Raw genomic sequence first — 22,023 nt, forward strand, 5'->3', positions numbered from 1 at the left:
CCTTAACAGGTCCGATTTGCTACATAAAAACACAAAAGCCAACACAGAGCACACAACCACCAAACCCATCACGGCTCCCAAGCTGATAACAGGATTCAACAAATATCACACTAACCTTCGCAAAATCCTGTATAGACTCTGGCCTCTCATCAGAACTGACCCAACACTGGGCCCTACCTGTGCGAAGTTACCACAGTTAACCTTAGTGCCACCTCCATGAGGCAGGAGTTAGTCACCAACGCGCCAACCCTACAAAAAACAATACGTGGCTTCAAGCACAGGCAGGCTTCTTTAAATCCACTAAATGCAAGGCCTGCAAGCACGGAGTGAACACTAAGACAGTACGTTTTCCATTCAGACAATCACCCTATGTGATTAAAGAGCATTACACATGCAAAACAGATTTTGCAGTGTATGTGCTCAGCTGCACTTGCAGCAAACTCTACGTTGGCAGCACCATCCATCCAGTGCACCTCAGGATCTTACAACATCTGAGAGCCATCTCCAATGATGATCCCTCATATCCTGTGGCCAGACATATTAATGCCCACCACAACGGCAAAGCCGAAGACCTCTCATACTATGTTTTTTTTTGCAGAGTTTTATATAGCGCAAACTAGACCCGAACCGAATCAGGTATCAGAGCGCTTTACATAGCACCAGTTACATTACATGAGGACACACTTTCATTTTAGGCACGGGGAGATGAAGTGATTTGCCCAGAATCACAGGAGGTTTTTGGGCGTCGTTACCGAGACTCGAACCCAGATCCCCAGGTCCCAGGTCGAGCAAAGGGGAGGTAACAGGCAACAATTGCTCAAGAGACTAGAATCCAAATACATCATCCAACTGGATTGCAAGATCCCAAATGGGCACAACGCAGATGAAGCCATCAGTGCACATCTGTAAAGCTGAACTCCATATATCCCAATGACAAGCCCCCTCGGGCCGGTCAAGCAAACCCATTCTTTTGAGAACATCTTGCTTCACCATCTTTTTAACTCACGTATAGCACAAGACACTGTAAATAGTAACCATTCACTCACCACACTTCACAGCACTTTATCCAGGTTAGGCTACAAGATCACTCACACAGTCATAGAAACCCACACTCGAGTAACGAAAAGTCCGACCCGCGCTCCCTGTCTCTATGACTACTGCTGGGACAACCTGTAGCCCACACGGGCAACACCGGTCTACAACCTATACAACACACACACCGAGTGAATCCAAGATAGCGATTACTGACAAGAACCACCCAACTAACAAGTCCACTCGCCCACAGGGGCCAGATCCCACATTTGTAATGCCTAGGAAACTTATGTGAATAGGAAATCTTTCTCACCGCACTAAGCGCAGAGTGAACCCTCCCAGAATAGGCATCATCCGCAGGCATTTCCCTTGGCCTAACTCCATACACACATCACTGGATGTGAGAAGGCCACCAGCGGCTCACGCTATCACCCACTAACACATCCCTGACAGTGACACACCCACGCAGCCTGTCAAACACGCACAAACACTGCGAAGCGCGCCTTCCCCCTTTCACCAAAAAATCACATACTTAAAATCCGGCTGTCATGAACTTTGCCCACCCCGAAGGTAAAACTAAGTCTGTGCCAAGCGGGGACAACCCTCACATAATACACACGACTCCCGAGCCAGGGTGGCTGAATGAACACAGCAGTGCCAGAATACACAAAACAAACAGTCGGATAAGCTCACCTGCATGACAGACGTTTTCAGAAACCGCGCACGCAGGATCCTCTTATAACGGCCCAGCCCAGTCTTAAATGTCAATTACAGCACGTACTTGCACGTACAACATACATGGAGCGGAGGGTCACACAAAACATGTCCAAAGACACTACAATTTCGTTATTTGTTGCAATAACAATGTGATCATATGTAGCACCCAGACAAAGGTTTTAAAACTCCAAATGTAAAGAATTATTTACATGTCTTTATTATTTAAACCATGACTTGCATTTCTTGTCTTACACAAACTTTTCTATGTCTATCATTATGTCACAAGTTAACTGGGCTAACCACCTGACCCTCTTTTGGTTACTTTGCACAACTATAAAAAAAGCGCATTTTCAAGGTGATGACAGATGTAGTGAACAAGGCGGACTTGTCCGCCGAAACGCGTCTGGTCGTTTTTTGATTAAAAACCTTTGATCTTCAACCCCACGGAGTCGGTGCCTGTTTTTCGAAGCCTAATGAACCAGGATTGGATTTATATATATATATATATATATATATTCACTGAAAAAACCATAGGTTATAGACCATATATAGTTAGGAATTAGCATTTACAAAACCTTGAAAATTCACTGAAAAAACCATAGGTTATAGACCATATAAAGTTAGGAATTCGCATTTACAAAACCTTATTTTACTCACACAAAACCATTGAAATTCCATATATAGTTAGTTGCACTAACTATATATCGCGCACCCACAATCCACTGCTGATGATGTCACATATTACATCATTCATGACATGGTCAGTGACATCACTGATGACATCTCAAATGACATCACTGATGACATCACTGATGACAACATCCAGTGACTGTATGTTTCTGTAAAGTTAAAATATGTCTTACATATTGAAGAATGAGTGGATGTATAAGTGTCTGGATGAAGGATTTAGTAGGTGCATGACTGACTGTATGAGTGAGTGATTAAATGTGTCTCACTGAGTGCATGGGTTAGTGACTAAACTGTCTTAATTTGTGCATCATTATGTCTGTTGTTCTGTAAACTGTTGCATGTGTTGATAAGTAGCTATATGAGTAACTATATGGGTTATTGATTGGTTGCCCAAGTATTTGTATGGGAGACTGAGTGTGTGTGTGGGTGGCTGGGAGGTGTATGACTCTGTGCATAGATGTGTGAGCAGTTGATTCACTAGATGTATGGTTTCAAAAGTGCATGTGGAAACAGCTGTATGGGCGGTTGACTGTGTGCATGAGTGTATTGGTGAGTGAATGGATATCTCAGTGCTACATGTCAAAGTAAGTACATATGTAAAACACAGTACATGTGTGAGTTGACATATATAAATAACTGTGCATAAGAGCCAGTGAATGTGTGAGTGGCGGTATGGATCATTGTGAACTTGTATCAGGGATTGTATAAGAGAGTAAATATGTGTTAGTATATGTTTGAATAAGTAAAGTTTGTATAACTGTATAGTTGAGGAAATGGAGGTGTGATTGATTCTTTGCATGACTGACTAGGTGTGTGAGTAACTCCATGGATGAGTGACAGTCTGTGAGTGTCTGTTTACACTGATTGTATCTAAGGTTATATTAGAGTCTGAAGAGGTTCATCGTATTATCACATGAATGATATCATCAGTGATGTGATCAGTAATGTCAAATGAGATGTCATCAGTGATGTCATCAGTGATGTCATTTGAGATGTCATCAGTGATGTCATTTGAGATGTCATCAGTGATGTCATCAGTGATGTCACTGACCATGTCATGAATGATGTAATATGTGACATCATCAGCAGTGGATTGCGGGTGCGCGATATATAGTTAGTGCAACTAACTATATATGGAATTTCAATGGTTTTGTGTGAGTAAAATAAGGTTTTGTAAATGCGAATTCCTAACTATATATGGTCTATAACCTATGGTTTTTTCAGTGAATATATATATATATGAATGTATATATATATATATTCACTGAAAAAACCATAGGTTATAGACCATATATAGTTAGGAATTAGCATTTACAAAACCTTGAAAATTCACTGAAAAAACCATAGGTTATAGACCATATATAGTTAGGAATTCGCATTTACAAAACCTTATTTTACTCACACAAAACCATTGAAATTCCATATATAGTTAGTTGCACTAACTATATATCGCGCACCCGCAATCCACTGCTGATGATGTCACATATTACATCATTCATGACATGGTCAGTGACATCACTGATGACATCACTGATGACATCTCAAATGACATCACTGATGACATCCCAAATGACATCACTGATGACATCACTGATGACATCTCATTTGACATTACTGATCACATCACTGATGATATCATTCATGTGATAATACGATGAACCTCTTCAGACTCTAATATAACCTTAGATACAATCAGTGTAAACAGACACTCACAGACTGTCACTCATCCATGGAGTTACTCACACACCTAGTCAGTCATGCAAAGAATCAATCACACCTCCATTTCCTCAACTATACAGTTATACAAACTTTACTTATTCAAACATATACTAACACATATTTACTATCTTATACAATCCCTGATACAAGTTCACAATGATCCATACCGCCACTCACACATTCACTGGCTCTTATGCACAGTTATTTATATATGTCAACTCTCACATGTACTGTGTTTTACATATGTACTTACTTTGACATGTAGCACTGAGATATCCATTCACTCACCAATACACTCATGCACACAGTCAACCGCCCATACAGCTGTTTCCACATGCACTTTTGAAACCATACATCTAGTGAATCAACTGCTCACACATCTATGCACAGAGTCATACACCTCCCAGCCACCCACACACACACTCAGTCTCCCATACAAATACTTGGGCAACCAATCAATAACCCATATAGTTACTCATATAGCTACTTATCAACACATGCAACAGTTTACAGAACAACAGACATAATGATGCACAAATTAAGACAGTTTAGTCACTAACCCATGCACTCAGTGAGACACATTTAATCACTCATTCATACAGTCAGTCATGCACCTACTAAATCCTTCATCCAGACACTTATACATCCACTCATTCTTCAATATGTAAGACATATTTTAACTTTACAGAAACATACAGTCACTGGATGTTGTCATCAGTGATGTCATCAGTGATGTCATTTGAGATGTCATCAGTGATGTCATCAGTGATGTCACTGACCATGTCATGAATGATGTAATATGTGACATCATCAGCAGTGGATTGCGGGTGCGCGATATATAGTTAGTGCAACTAACTATATATGGAATTTCAATGGTTTTGTGTGAGTAAAATAAGGTTTTGTAAATGCGAATTCCTAACTATATATGGTCTATAACCTATGTTTTTTTCAGTGAATTTTCAAGGTTTTGTAAATGCTAATTCCTAACTATATATGGTCTATAACCTATGGTTTTTTCAGTGAATTTTCAAGGTTTTGTAAATGCTAATTCCTAACTATATATGGTCTATAACCTATGTTTTTTTCAGTGAATATATATATATACATACATATATAAACATATATCATCTGTATATCTATATAAATACAAACATAAATGCATGCATACATATACTTATATGCATACAGATGCATGTTATTTACATGAAAGTTGAAAAAACACTAATAAAAGCAAAGCTAAAAAGCCACCTCATTACAAACAGAATGGCTTTAACTTAAACGAGGGCGAGATCTATTGCATTTTCAATGCTTGTTTACTTTGGTTCCATCAAGAAGGCATTCAGATGTGTCACACATTTGCCATAAATTCTGAATGTTAGCACTCTAGTTGCACATTAGATCACTGTAGTAAAGCTACTGCTCACCAGGGCCGTCTGCTGCTGGTATTCAAAGTGCATGTTTCAGTCTGCATGTCAGAATTTTTTTAATGAAATTGAAGAGGGTTTGAGAAGTCACTCAAAATGTGCCCTAATTTTTCTTTCTGCAGCACTAATCATAATTCATATGGCAAAATATACCCCCTCATTTTGTTCCTTTTTAAATTAAATGTTTTAAGAGTTACCACTTTATTCCAATCAAGATGGCTTCAGGTGTGCCATACCTTTGTAATAAGTAGGACTGTTAGCACTCTAGTTGTTCTTTAGAACACTCTGGGACATTCTGTCATTGGGCTATACTTGGGCTACATCTGGGTGATATTTGGGCTACATTTGGGTTCTTTTGTCTCTGGTGGCCATTTTGGGAGACTGCATGTCAGAATTTTTTAATGAAATAGAAGAGGATTTGAAAAGTCACTCAAAATGTGCCCTAATTTTTCTTTCTGCAGCACTAATAATACCTTCTATTGCATAATATACCCCCTCATTTTGTTCCTTTTTAAATTAAATGTTTTAAGAGTTACCACTTTATTCCCATCACGATGGCTCCAGGTGTGCTATACCTTTGTAATAAGTAGGACTGTTAGCGCTCTAGTTGTTCTTTAGAACACTCTGGGACATTCTGTCATTGGGCTATACTTGGGCTACATCTGGGTGATATTTGGGCTACATTTGGGCTCTTTTGTCTCTGGTGGCCATTTTGGGAGACTGCATGTCAGAATGTTTTAATGAAATAGAAAAGGATTTGAGAAGTCACTCAAAATGTGCCCTAATTTTTCATTCTGCAGCACTAATCATACTTTCTATGGCAAAATATACCCCCTCATGTTGTTTCTTTTTAAATTAAATGTTTTAAGAGTTACCACTTTATTCCAATCAAGATGGCTTCAGGTGTGCCATACCTTTGTAATAAGTAGGACTGTTAGCGCTCTAGTTGTTCTTTAGAACACTCTGGGACATTCTGTCATTGGGCTATACTTGGGCTACATCTGGGTGATATTTGGGCTACATTTGGGCTCTTTTGTCTCTGGTGGCCATTTTGGGAGACTGCATGTCAGAATGTTTTAATGAAATAGAAAAGGATTTGAGAAGTCACTCAAAATGTGCCCTAATTTTTCATTCTGCAGCACTAATCATACTTTCTATGGCAAAATATACCCGCTCATGTTGTTTCTTTTTAAATTAAATGTTTTAAGAGTTACCACTTTATTCCAATCAAGATGGCTTCAGGTGTGCCATACCTTTGTAATAAGTAGGACTGTTAGTGCTCTAGTTGTTCTTTAGAACACTCTAGGAGGCTGCAGTAGAACACAAAGGAATCAACTGACAGTCTCTGTCCTTGTTGGATGTACATGTTTTACTGAGAATGTCAGACTTCATTTTCACATGACTGAGAAAGATAATGTGAATTTACAGAAAATATGCTTTCAGTTTAGCTTATAGATCCCCTTCCAAACCACTGTGGGAAAATCATGAGATATTAGTTTTCTTTCAAACAATATTCATGATATCACAGCAGAAGGTTTTTTCACATGGTAAAATCACCTTAGAACCCACCACAATTCCTAAAACGAGTATGGTACCATCAACAAATGATTTATAATGTAACTAAAGTCCTAAAACCCTCTATTAACTACAATGCTTTTTAATGAGGTGCTATCATGTATATTGGTCCCAAGATGGCTGCCAACACTTCTTGGATGAAGTGCTGACAGCCAATCAGATCAGATGTGTGGTTAGGCTCCGCCCAGATATATATCTTTTTTTGAACCTAAATTACTCAAAATTCACTGGAGCACATATATTGAGACCTAGCAAAGGCACATCGGGCTAACAGTCCCTACAATTTTGCCAAGTTTCGTGCAAATCCATTTAGCCGTTCGAGCTAAAAGTGAGGCCAACCGCCCTATGGAAATTAACATGGGAAAAACGCGTTTTGGGACCCCCCTTTTTTCTCGGCCCCCCCTTGATGAAACCCCCCCAAATTGTCAGGGGCTGCTCAGAAACAAAATGTTCCATTTTCCTTAAAATTTCAGCCAATTCCGTCCACAAACGCCAAAGTTATTAGACATAGAATTTTCAAAAATCCCATAGAGAAAAAATCCTAACTATATATACCTACTGGCGACCGCCAGTAGGTAATATATATATATATGTTCACTGAAAAAAACATAGGTTTTACACACGTTATAGTTAGGAAATAGCATTTACAAAACCTATGAAATTCACTGAAAAAACCATAGGTTTGACACCAGTTATAGTTAGCTGGAAATTTTACTCGCATAAAACCAATGAAATTCCCACGTTATAGTTAGTTGGACTCACTATAACTTGCGCGTGCAATGCACTGCTGATGACGTCACATATTACATCACTCATGACATGGTCAGTGACATCAGTCATGACATCACTGATGACATTATCCAGTGAATGTGTGTCTTTTAAAAAAATAAATATGTGTTATATATGTATATGTAAAAGTTGATGGAAGAATAAATGTTTAAATAAGTGATTACTTGGATGTTTAAAAAAAAGAAAATTGATTGGTTAACTGGTTTATTAAGTGTATCTTAGTGAATACATATATTAGACAGTAATGTTTAAATATTTAAATATATGTATTAGTGTTTCACTTTGTGTATAAGTGGTTGCATGGGTTGGTGAGTAGCTACATGTGTATGTATATGGGTTATTAGATGTTTTTGTTAGTATCAGTATGAGTGTTTGTATGGTTTGGTGGGGGTATTACTTAACACATAGATGCATGAATGACTGACTCTCTCTTTGTATGTGTTTTGAAGACAGCATATGTGCAGGACTGTATGGGTGGAAGAGTGTGTATATGTGTGTGTTAGTGAGTGAATGACTGTCTCACTAGTGTCTTTATCAGTAACTACATATGTTTTAATCTAATATATGTGAATATTGATGTATATAAGTGAATATATGTGAGAGAAAGAGATTGTAAGAGTTCCTGTTTAGATAAGTATGTGTTTCTATAAGTGATTGTTTAAGAGAGTAAGTATGTGTAAGTTTCCATAGAAGTAAGGTGGTTGTGTGTGTATAGCTGTATAGGCAAATAAATGGATGTTCAATAGTTTATTTGCATGTGTGAATATGTGTGAGGGTATCTTTTGGATGACTGTTGGTGTGTAACAGGTTGTATAGGTGTATCACTACATATCATGAGTGAGTTTATGTACGAGTGACTATATAGAACTGTTGATCAATGAGTGGAAGTGTATATAGATGGTGGAATTATTGAATTGGTTGTTGTAACTGGTATTGGTATCTCCATTTTTTGAAAATTTTAGTTTCTATTTTTGAATATGTGTTTCAAGGGTTACATCACAGTGAAAAGAGGTCTGTCACTCTGTCACAAGGATGGTGTCATCAGTGATGTCATGACTGATGTCACTGACCATGTCATGAGTGATGTAATATGTGACGTCATCAGCATTGCATTGCACGCGCAAGTTATAGTGAGTCCAACTAACTATAACGTAGGAATTTCATTGGTTTTATGCGAGTAAAATTTCCAGCTAACTATAACTGGTGTCAAACCTATGTTTTTTTCAGTGAATTTCATAGGTTTTGTAAATGCTCTTTCCTAACTATAACGTGTGTAAAACCTATGGTTTTTTCAGTGAATTTCATAGTTTTTTTAAATGCTCTTTCCTAAATATAACGTGTTTAAAACCTATGGTTTTTTCAGTGAATATATATATATATATATATATAAAATTTCTATGGCAAAATGAAACCCCTCATTTTGTTCCTTTGCAAATTAAATGTTTTAAGTGTTAACACTTTATTCCAATAAAGATGACTTCAGGTGTGCCATACTTTTGTCATAAGTAAGACTGTTAGCGCTCTAGTTGTTCTTTAGAACACTCTGGGACATTCTGTCATTGGGCTATAGTTGGGCTACATCTGGCTGATATTTGGGCTACATTTGGGCTCTTTTGTCTCTGGTGGCCATCTTGGGAGACTGCATATCAGAATTTTTTTAATGAAATATAAGAGGATTTGAGAAGTCACTCAAAATGTGCCCTAATTTTTCTTTCTTCAAAAACAAAAGAACGTGCCTAAATTGATACTTGATTTAAACCACAATTTTAACTCTATAAGGTAGAAAAACTTATTTCAGCCCGAGATGTTGCTAGTCAATAGCAATTTATTCATTTAATTTAAAGTGATTTTTTCGTTTTATATACATGTACTACACCATTATTCCTTATACAAATACTCATTCAACTGGTCAGACATATCACACTCATTCAATATCAGACATCCATATATACACAAAAATAAAAAGTTACCAGGAAAGAAACTTAGTGATGGGGAAAAGGAAACAAAAAAGGGGCATACAAAGGTTGCTCAGAAGATAAACATTTGTGATATACCAAACATATATATATACACACTTGGAAATTAATCTCAATCAACTTGATTGATGGAACACACTGTATATACATAAATTAAAGCATCCACGTTATCAATTTAAGAATTTGGTGGGAGCAACACTTTGTACAGAGGCCTACGCGTTTCGAGTCCCGAGTGGTATATAGTGGGGGGACTCTCGTCAGGGCCGAAGGTAATATCTGAAAAAAAGGGAAAATATCTCTAAGTAAGGAAATACACTTGAGATAATACGAAGCGCCTGAGAGCAACCACCATGAACTCGAACAGCTTACCCTACTGGTCTGCAAGGCCACTTGAAAGGTGTAGAAAAGTGTCTGATATAGACGCGCAGGTGGTAGCTTTCAGTCTTGGGGTTCACACTACAAGGCACGGGGGTCTTTCTTCAGCACTAATCATAATTTCTATGGCAAATGAACCCCCTCATTTTGTTCCTTTGCAAATTAAATGTTTTAAGTGTTAACACTTTATTCCAATCAAGATGACTTCAGGTGTGCCATACTTTTGTCATAAGTAAGACTGTTAGCGCTCTAGTTGTTCTTTAGAACACTCTGGGACATTCTGTCATTGGGCTATAGTTGGGCTACATCTGGCTGATATTTGGGCTACATTTGTTTTTTTTTGTCTCTGGTGGCCATCTTTGGGCTACATTGGGCTACATTGGGCTACATTGGGCTACATTTGGGCTCTAACATATATATAGCCCAATGTAGCCCAATATATATTTTTTCAAAGTTAATTTTCTCAGCAACTACTGAACAGATTTACACCATTCAAAGAAAACCGTAATCTGCGAGCCGGACTCTACCTTTCTACCAAATTTCTTATAAATCCATTCAGCCGTTCGAGCTGTAGCTGTGTCTAAACGTCCTATGGAAAATAACATGGGGAAAACACGTTTTGGGACCCCCCTTTTATCTCAGCCCCCACTTGACGAATCCCCCCAAAACTTTCAGGGAAGGAGCGGAGCGAAGCAGGCCATCTTCTTTGAGAAATTCGCAAAGATTCGTCTACCGGCGCCAAAGTTATTCTCAATAGAATGTTGCAGATTTCCTATGGAAACTAGGTCCTAACTACTGTCATTGGGCTATAGTTGGGCTACATCTGGCTGATATTTGGGCTACATTTGGGCTCTTTTGTCTCTGGTGGCCATCTTGGGAGACTGCATATCAGAATTTTGTTAATGAAATATAAGAGGATTTGAGAAGTCACTCAAAATGTGCCCTAATTTTTCTTTCTTCAGCACTAATCATAATTTCTATGGCAAAATGAACCCCCTCATTTTGTTCCTTTGCAAATTAAATGTTTTAAGTGTTAACACTTTATTCCAATCAAGATGACTTCAGGTGTGCCATACTTTTGTCATAAGTAAGACTGTTAGCGCTCTAGTTGTTCTTTAGAACACTCTGGGACATTCTGTCATAGGGCTACATTGGGCTACATTTGGGCTCTAACATATATATAGCCCAATGTAGCCCAATATATATTTTTTCAAAGTTAATTTTCTAATAATAAAAGCGTAATCTGCGAGCCTGACTCTACCTTTCTACCAAATTTCTTATAAATCCATTCAGCCGTTCGAGCTGTAGCCGTGTCTAAACGTCCTATGGAAAATAACATGGGGAAAACACGTTTTGGGACCCCCCTTTTATCTCAGCCCCCACTTGACGAATCCCCCCCAAACTTTCAGGGAAGGAGCGAAGCGGAGAAGGCCATCTTTTTTGAGAAATTCGCAAAGATTCGTCCACCGGCGCCAAAGTTATTCTCAATAGAATGTTGCGGATTTCCTATGGAAACTAGGTCCTAACTATAACTACCTACTGGCGACCTCCAGTAGGTAATATATATATATATTCAGGCCTAAATCGACTTTCATGCCTCTAATGCAAAAAGATGCAATTGATGTATTCCATGATCGAATTATTGAGGACATCAAACAACTTAACATTCAAGTGAACTTTAAAAGACGACATATGGATCAGAAACAGAGAGAATTCAATCAACTTATGGATAAGATCAGAAAAAATCCTGGGGTCATAGTGAAAAAATCTGACAAAGGTGGCAATATCGTTCTCTGGCCCAAAATAGACTATGATAAGGAAGTATTACGCCAGTTATCTAGTGAGAACTGCTATGAAAAAACCACCATGAAGGCATATAACAAATCAAAAGAAAATCTGAAGAAAGAACTCCTTAAGTGGAAAAATGATGGTCTAATCACCAAAGAGGAATATACTTTTATGTACAATGCGAACCCTGAGATGCCCTTCATATATCTGCTACCGAAAGTAGATAAGGGAGTGATGCCAATCCCAGGGCGTCCCATCATATCAGCGATCAATAGTATGACAGAGAGGGTCGGCAGATATATTGACTTCTACCTTCAAGATCTGGTAAGAACTCTGCCGTCATACATAAAGGACACTGGGGACTTTCTCAGCCGAATTGATGATTTTAAATGGTGTAATGATTTAACGTTAGTGACTCTAGATATTGAGTCGCTTTACACAAGCATCAATCATAACTGTGGACTGCAAGGGGTGGCACATTTTTTGAATGCGAGATCCGCTGATTATGCAATGCACAATAGAATGTTGATATCATTGACTGCTTGGTGTTTGGAAAACAATTTTTTCTCCAATGATAAGGATGTGTACAGACAGAAACAAGGGGTGGCCATGGGGGCCTGTTTTTCTCCGAGCTATGCGTGCTTGCACGTGGGGCTTTGGGAGAAGCAGGTCCTCATGGACCAGTACAGGGAGATTTTTTAGCACAAAATTATTGATGATGTGTTTATGATTTGGAAAGGGGACAGCATGAGTGCCTTAAATTTTATTGACCAAATCAATGTTAATGAATGTAATTTACATTTCACATCACATTGCAGTCAGACTACCATAGACTTTCTGGATGTGCTCATTCAGATAGTTGATGGTAAGCTAGTAACCAGTGCATTTAGAAAGCCAACTGCAGGAAATGCATTATTACATGCTACCAGCGCCCACCCCAGACATCTGATAGCCAGCATTCCCTTTGGGGAATTGCTACGGTTAAAACGTATATGCAATACACAAGAAGAGTATGATAAAAGCAAGGAAGAAACACTAGAGCGTTTCAGAAGAAGGGGGTATGCTGAAACTATACTGAGCAAAGCAGTGCAGAAAGCACATGATAGACCAAGAGAATCGTTACTCCCTATTAATTTGTCAGATTTAACTGAAGACACTAATGAGAGTGATACACCCAGACTTATAACTACCTATAGTATGCAGGAGCGCAATATCAAAGCCATTTTAACTAAAAATTGGCCCATATTATTAACAGATGGTGTCTTAAAATATAGATTACCTGAAAGACCTACAGTAACCTTTCGCAGAAGTAGAACCATGGAAGGGTACTTATCTAAACCTATGATGGAAAGGACTTCAATTAAGAATTGGTTACCGGCAAAACAAGGGTTTTTCAAATGTGCAACCTGCCGGGCCTGCAACTTTGGAGTAAATACTGCGAAGTATAGCACTCCATTCAGGGAAAATGAAATAGCTATTAGGGGCAACTTTGATTGTCACACTGAGTATCTGTATATGTTCTCACGTGCACCTGTGGGCTCAGATATGTGGGCAGCACCAAGAAACAGGTGCACGTGAGAATATTGCAGCATATAAGGGCAATCATCAATTGTGATCCAAACTACCCGGTAGCACGGCATTTTAAATTCGTGCACAATAAGGATATTAATTGCTTAAGGTATTTTGTGATTGATCATGTTCCTATTCCCAAAAAGGGAGGGAATAGGGAAACCATGTTAAGACAATTAGAGACTAAATACATTCTGAATCTCAATTGTAAGTTTCCCCAAGGTCTTAACAACACGGAAGATCTACATACATTTCTATAGATCTACCTGAATATTTCTATCTATTTCCTCCCCTTAGATATATATATATATATGTTTTCAAACATTTTTTCTATTTTCTTTTGTTAGAAACTTGGAATGGGGATGACTAGATGGGAACAATATTCCATAGAACCAGATGCACAGCAAATTAATGCCCCATAATTTGGATGTATGAACTTTACACTTCTGTGCACATGGAGGAGTAACACAGAGAGATGACATCATCCATATTAAGATAAAGGACACAGAAAAGAGACTTAGTACCTGAAAAAAGAAAGAAATAAAGGAAATATGTAACTGATCCATATGAGAAGATTGTCTTATACCGTTTAACTGATAAACTATGATTGTCATGTACAAAGATATCAACAACTCTGCATTTAACTTCACTGTATATATTATCACATGATTTTTTTATATTTGCTCATTTTTTTGATATAGCACTTAGCACTTTATTTGTATATAATATCTTGAGTGAGCTCTTTTCGACAACTGGGCCCAGTTGTCATAGGTAAAATATGAATTCATTCAGTGAATTTTAGTGCACTAGGAGATAAGAAAATTGAATCAATTTTGCAGAATAAGTTTCATTGAACTTTGGTTTCTGCATTTAGGCAGAATATTTGCACATTGGTTTTTAATCATGTATGTAAAAACATGGGAGCTGGTAAAAATAGAGCAATTGGATTAAATTAGGGGCATAAATTTGAACCTAGGAACAGCATTTATGCTGTAACAACTGGCATTCCAATTTCTAGTAATAATAATTTTTTGTACTATGTGTTTATAGATAGTGTAAATAATAGATGATGGTTCTGTAGATATTTGTATATATATATATTTTTTTACATTTATATTGGGTGTAAATTATGATCAAATTACTGTATAATATATGTAAATAGGGAAAGTGTATATAGTGGTAATATACAGAACACATCAAGTCTATTTATCTATTATTGCGAATTTGCACAAATCCAGTCCATGTTTACAGCATATGCATTTATGCAGTTATATGGTATGCAAACCTCATGCATTTTTGAATATAAATCTTATTTTCCGTATGTGCTGATCAAACAACGAAGGAAAGAGCCACTCGATCTGTATGTCTAAGTATATCTTCACTGTTTATTAATCACGTGGTGTGCTTTGCAAAGAGAATGAAAAAATGAGTGCTTAAAAGGTCTCTTCAAACAAATGTACCGTTATGTGATCAAGGGTAGTCCTTACCCGAAACGCGTCATGCCAGAGGGAGAATCGAGGGGATAATAAACTGACCTGAAATACTGGATAAGCTGTGTGGCGGTCTTTGTGTCCTGCATGCCGTGCTTGGAGAAGCAGGAAGGAGTGTAATATATATATATATATATATATATATATATATATATATATATATATATATATATATATATATATATTCACTGAAAAAACCATAGGTTATAGACCATATATAGTTAGGAATTAGCATTTACAAAACCTTGAAAATTCACTGAAAAAACCATAGGTTATAGACCATATATAGTTAGGAATTAGCATTTACAAAACCTTGAAAATTCACTGAAAAAACCATGGGTTATAGACCATATATAGTTAGGAATTAGCATTTACAAAACCTTGAAAATTCACTGAAAAAACCATAGGTTATAGACCATATATAGTTAGGAATTAGCATTTAAAAAACCTTATTTTACTCACACAAAACCATTGAAATTCCATATATAGTTAGTTGCACTAACTATATATCGCGCACCCGCAATCCACTGCTGATCATGTCACATATTACATCATTCATGACATGGTCAGTGACATCACTGATGACATCACTGATGACATCTCAAATGACATATATGGTCTATAACCTATGGTTTTTTCAGTGAATTTCAATGGTTTTTTAATAGCAAATATCATACACTGTCGAATGTCAAGTACGTGGTAAGTAAAAACATTTTCGTGTTTATGCACACTGATCTGCTTTGAATGCTGCCCCCCACCCCTCATTTCTATTAGGAGTACTCTCTCTTTGCAGATAGTGAAGGGTAGTTAACGCAGGCCTTTGCCCCCGTTGTAATCCGTCGTGCCTGCTTCTCTCTCAATTTGATTGATTGTTCTCTTTGGTTCATTCTCTATTTACAAACAAGCACAGAGTCGCAATACTCTGTTTAGTCTTTGCAGATAGCGAAAAATCGTGTAAGAAAACAAAAGGAATCGACCCTCCCCTCTCTCTCCCAGTCCGGCCGCGGTGGCCCTTGAGAGTTGCAGGTTGTCCCTCCACACTCTCTACCGGTCCGGCCACCAACGGCCGGGGGCTGGGGCCGACGGGATCCGGCTGCAGCCGATGAGCCAAGGAACCCGTTCATGGGGCCAGAGCAAAGGGCGTCCGGCCGCCATCCACCGGAGGTGCGGCCCAAAGACGGACGGGACATTTCTTCTTTCTTTTATAATGGCTGCGACAACACTGGGGGGGGATGTCTTGCACATGCCTCCGACCCCCCCCCCTCATCCTCATCGCCTGGTCCGGCCATAACAAATGTCAAGCGAGACGCCGTGGGGTGCACTGGGAGGGAGAGACGATGCGAACAGGCCTCTCCCGCCTCCCCAGGTGAAGGCTTCCCAGCTGCACCCTCAGCGCCCCAGGTGCCCGGAAAAGGGTTCTTCCACTGTGGCGATGCTGCAACGTCTCGCCCGGCAGGGTGGAGCCCGTCCGCTCATTTGACCCCGCGATCGCCAGTAGCTACCGAACTCTCAAAATGGCGGTCGACCTGGCAAGAGCGGGCCCAGCATAAAGAAATGGCCCGGTCACTGGTTGACTCCACCACCGTAGTCCTCCACGACCTTGAAGATTCTAGAGGAGCCGCGGGAGTCTCCGACCCCCGCAGACACCCCCGATGGGGAATGACTGCCATGATCGCCCGTGGAGTGACGAAACTGTAGCCGCGGGACATAGGCGCTCCCATGCTGCCACCAGCCTCAGTTTGAATGACTAGAATCCTGCAGACCTCAGTTCCGGTGAAAGCACAGTGTGACCCGGTAGGAAAAATTGTTGCACCCCCTCCCCTTTTTGACTGATAGTTCAAACCACCGATCCTTTCCTTTGCCCTTTTACCGGAACTATGGACTGCCTCCCCCTCTTTTACATTTTCTAGAGAAAACAAAACATTAACCACTACATTAGCATAGCAGTTGACACCAGAACTGTTTTCAAATTGAAAACCAACAACATCTTCAACAGAATCCTTTTTGTTTCTGCTGTGACCCTGCTACAGCACAGGCATTGTCCCCAGCAGTAATTCTGCAATGCCGATAAGTATAGCTGTGGTGCCTACTGGACTCACTCACCCCCGCGGCGCCCCACGCCGTTATTTGCTGGGCGGCAACTTACTAGACATCACCTTCGTGACATCCAGATTTCAGCGCTTTCTGCTGCCTTGGAACTATTCGCACAACAGACCGCTACTGACAATCCACCCCCCGGGACGCCCCACGCCGGATACCCAAATCAGTGCGGCACCCAGGCAACATCTTCTGAATTTTCATAATTTGAAAGAACTAGTAACATGTCCTCATCAGGAATTTCCTCATGAAAAGTCTGCAATGATGATTCTTGTAACTCTATGGTCTCCAAACATTCGATAAATTCGCCATCAAGAGATTGATCAAAAAAATCATTCAAGTCATCTCCTCCTTGTGAGAATATTTCATTATTGGTGCTGTCAATTTCAATAAATGTATTGGATAATTCAAAAGAAATTGCCACGGTCTCTTCGTTGTTTAAATGTTTTTACTGTTTTTGTTTTGTTGTATATATTTATAAGTTATTAAAGTTTTATAATCCTACTACTTTGTTGGAGTGCTATATATTTTTAATATGACACATAATTGTAAAAACTTTGATATACAAAGAGTCATCCCTGGAATCTTCCGCTTCAGGCTCGGTCCCCTCCCCAATCACAATACAGGATGGTTTTCAGATAGTAGGAACACGTGTGGTGTGACGGATCTCATCGGGTGTGGGCCTTGATCTACTATAACTCCTTTGAAGAGGGGTGATTCTTTACAGCTGGGGCCATAAACTACATCTGCAGGGCTAGTTGATAGCCTGGACAATCGGACACAGAGGAAGAGGAGTGTCAGAGGGTGCGGTAGTGAATAGGGCGAAAGGGAGGTGTCGGGCGGGCACAGAGTGTGATTCTCAAGGAAGAGCAGCGCAGATGGGGGGAGGTTTATTGCCCATGCATAACACAGAGAGCGGGGGTGACCAGTGCCTGGGGAAGATGCTTGCGAAGGTGGGGAGCCATGCTAAGGATCGACAGCGTGCAGAGAGTGGGTCTGGTCAAGGCATCTAAAATGGCTGCCGTGCACGACAAAAGTGTGGCATTTCAAAAAAGGCAAGATGGCGCAGACAATGTTTTTCAACACTTCCTCATTTCTTTCGAATCGAACGTTAACAGACGTTGGTGCATATTACCAAAGTTAAGCGATATTTATCGCTAACGATGCTTAGCAACGAATTTTTTACCGCTAAGCATCGTCAGAAATTATCGAAGATAAACCTTGCTATTATCAAGGTTTATCGCAAATGCGATAAAAAACGGCCGCAATGCATGAATATCGCTAAAAAGTCAGCGATATTCATGCATTACCGAGCTAATGCTCTTAGCCATGTTATCCACCTCCCATTGGATAACATGGCTAAGAACTGCTCAGGGCAGGTGTTAGTTTTTGGAGATATTCGCGCTTAGCGCGAATATCTCCAAAAGTTGGTAATAGGAGATAGATATCTTGCATGTTGTAATGCAAGTTATTGTGGTATATGGAACTCATACCATAATCTCTCAGGAAAGCAGAAACTGATCCTTTTGGGACCGCCTGAGAAGGCCTAGGAGGTGAGGGGTACTCTACTTTGCCCCCTTTTCACGTTCCAAACTATTTTTTTTTACTCTCTTCTGTAATTACACAAAATGGCAGCGATAAGATGCATCAGAGACAGACAGTGAGAGAAAGGAGGCCGGAGATGAAGAAGAGATGTCAAATACACATTGGAGATAATATAGTGGGAGAAGGAAAGTAAATATGAGTAAACTTACCATGTAACATAAAAATGTTGCACTCTATACTATAAGTCTCATTTTATACTACAATCACTTCGCTACAACCTCATAAATTAAAAATAAAAATGAATAATGTCTCAAACAATTTTTGATTTCTAAATATAAATTTATTCTTCTGAATTTTCAAAATTTGAAAGAACTAGTAACATGTCCTCATCAGGAATTTCCTCTTCAATCATCTCATCTGGAATCTCCTCATGAAAAGTCTGCAATGATGATTCTTCTAACTCTATGGTCTCCAAACATTCGATAAATTCGCCATCAACAGATTGATCCAAAAAATCATTCAAGTCATCTCCTCCTTGTGACAATATTTCATTATTGGTGCTCTCAATTTCAATACATGTAGTGGATAATTCAAAAGAAATTGCCACGGTCTCTTCATTGTGAGCCATTTTATTTTGAAATTGCTTACTGTAAATTGCAGAAAAAAATAATCACTTTCATTTATCGTTTTTAGTAATACATAATATAAAACTAACTTTATCAAGTATTTAGTATAACAGAAGGACTGTAAATAAATAACAGAAAACATTTTTCAAATTATCTTCAAGTGTACAACATAGTTCCCCTTACAAATTAACAACTCACCTTTTTAAAAGTAGGAGAAGTGTTAGTACTGTGTAAATCAAACACCAGCAATTGACCACCAAAAATTCCTCACAAATGTACCTCAGACAGTAGTATCACAAAATGGCTGTGGTTTTCTCTCATTTTAGATATATACATAACCAATTAACTTTCATCACACACAAATACAAAACCAAAGTAACATTTTAATTGGTTCTAAATTTCAACACTTTCAAATGTGTTTTCCCCATGCAATTTTCCATAGGACATTTAGATACGTCTACAGCCTGAATGGCTGAACGGAATTACACCAAACTTGGCAAAATGGTACATCAAACCTAAGAGGTCAGGGAGGATCTACTATGCCCCCTTATGGTCATTTGCCCCTTGGCTTTGGCCTCCTCTTGTCTCTCGATCCGACCGAGAGACAAGATGGCGGCCGCTACGGACTGTTTGGAATGTTTACAGACGCCGGAGAACCAATCAGCTTCGCAAAGCTCCGTAACGCGAAAAGTACGCGAAGCGGAGCGCTGTTACAGATATATATCTTTTTTTGAACGTTAATTTCTCAAAATCCACTGGAGCACATATATTGAGACCTAGCAAAGGCACATCGGGCTACCAGTCCCTACAATTTTGCCAAGTTTCGTACAAATCCATTCAGCCGTTCTATTATTATTATTATTATTTTTTTTGCCCCGCGGGGCCCTTTTAAAACCTCCACATCAAACCTAGAGGGTCAGGGAGGATCTACTATGCCCCCTTATGGTCATTTGCCCCTTCGCTTTGGCCTCCTCTTGTCTCTCGATCCTACCGAGAGACAAGATGGCGGCCGCTACGGACTGTTTGGAATGTTTACAGACGCCGGAGAACCAATCAGCTTCGCTTCACAAAGCTCCGTAACGCGTAAAGTCCGCGAACCGGAGCGTTGCCTGGTCCGCTGTTACAGATATATATCTTTTTTTGAACGTTAATTTCTCAAAATCCACTGGAACACATATATTGAGACCTAGCAAAGGCACATCGGGCTACCAGTCCCTACAATTTTGCCAAGTTTCGTGCAAATCCATTCAGCCGTTCGGGCTAAAAGTGAGGCCAACCGCCCTATGGAAAACTCAATGTTAAAAACACGTTTTGGGACCCCCCTTTTTTCTCGGCCCCCCCTTGACGAACCCCCCCCAAATTTTCAGGGGCTGCTCAGAAACAAAATGTTCCATTTTCCTGAAAATTTCAGCCAATTCCGTCCACAAACGCTAAAGTTATTAGACATAGAATTTTCAAAAATCCCATAGAGAAAAAATCCTAACTATATATACCTACTGGCGACCGCCAGTAGGTAATATATATATATACACATATATATATATATATATATATATATATATATATATGTATGTACGTATGTATGTATGTATATATATATATATATATATATATATATATATATATATATATATATATATATATATATATATATATATATATATATTCCAACAAACATCTCTAAAAAAGACAAATGAGCTGCAACTCCAGCCGCTTTTAATCCTGAATGTTAATTTATTCTTAAATCCATTAGTTGCACAGACTTAAACCAACGCGTTTCGGTAGCTCTTTCTACCTTGTTCACCTTGTTGACCGTGAACAAGGTAGAAGGAGCTACCGAAACGCGTTGGTTTAAGTCTGTGCAACTAATGGATTTAAGAATAAATTAACATTCAGGATTAAAAGCGGCTGGAGTTGCGGCTCATTTGTCTTTTTTGGAGACGTTTGTTGGAATATTGAAGCAGTGTGGTTCAACCGCGAGAGCTACGCACCTACCAAGCAGCGCCAAATCGGGGAGAAAAGGAACCATCCAGTTTAAATATATATATATATTTTTATATATATATATATATACACAATATATATATATATGTCACAATTAAATATCTTCAACCAATCTTTTTGGCACTTAAATTGTTTGACCTGACCTGATCTTGTCATTGGAAACTGGGAACTGTCACCATCAATGTCCAGGATCTCTGTTGATGGTGGAGAGGCAACAGCAGCATGGGTGCTTCAGAACCAGCCTCTCAAGCAACCTGTAGATCTGATGAATGAGGAGTTAAACGCCGAAAGTGAGAAGGGTCTCTGGTAATAGACTTCCCAGTGCACTGGGCAGTCACCATGTGTCACTTGGTAGATACCACTTGAAAAGTTTCTGCATCAAATGGAGCATCAGATTTTCTTTTCCGCAGCTGGCGTGCGAGCGCTCGATCTCCTTTCTTAAAGACGATGTTCTTCGCATGTCATCTTTTGTCAGCATATGCTTTCATCTTTTGTTTATGAACCAAGTCATTCTCATGAGCTGCGTTCTCGTCTTTCTTTCTCTGATTGATCCACTAAGGTATCTTGATTGCCATTGCTCTCCCGAACATCAATGTTGAAGGAAATG

This window comes from Lissotriton helveticus, chromosome 10 (genome assembly GCF_964261635.1).
Source record: "Lissotriton helveticus chromosome 10, aLisHel1.1, whole genome shotgun sequence".
Lineage (NCBI taxonomy): Eukaryota > Metazoa > Chordata > Amphibia > Caudata > Salamandridae > Lissotriton > Lissotriton helveticus.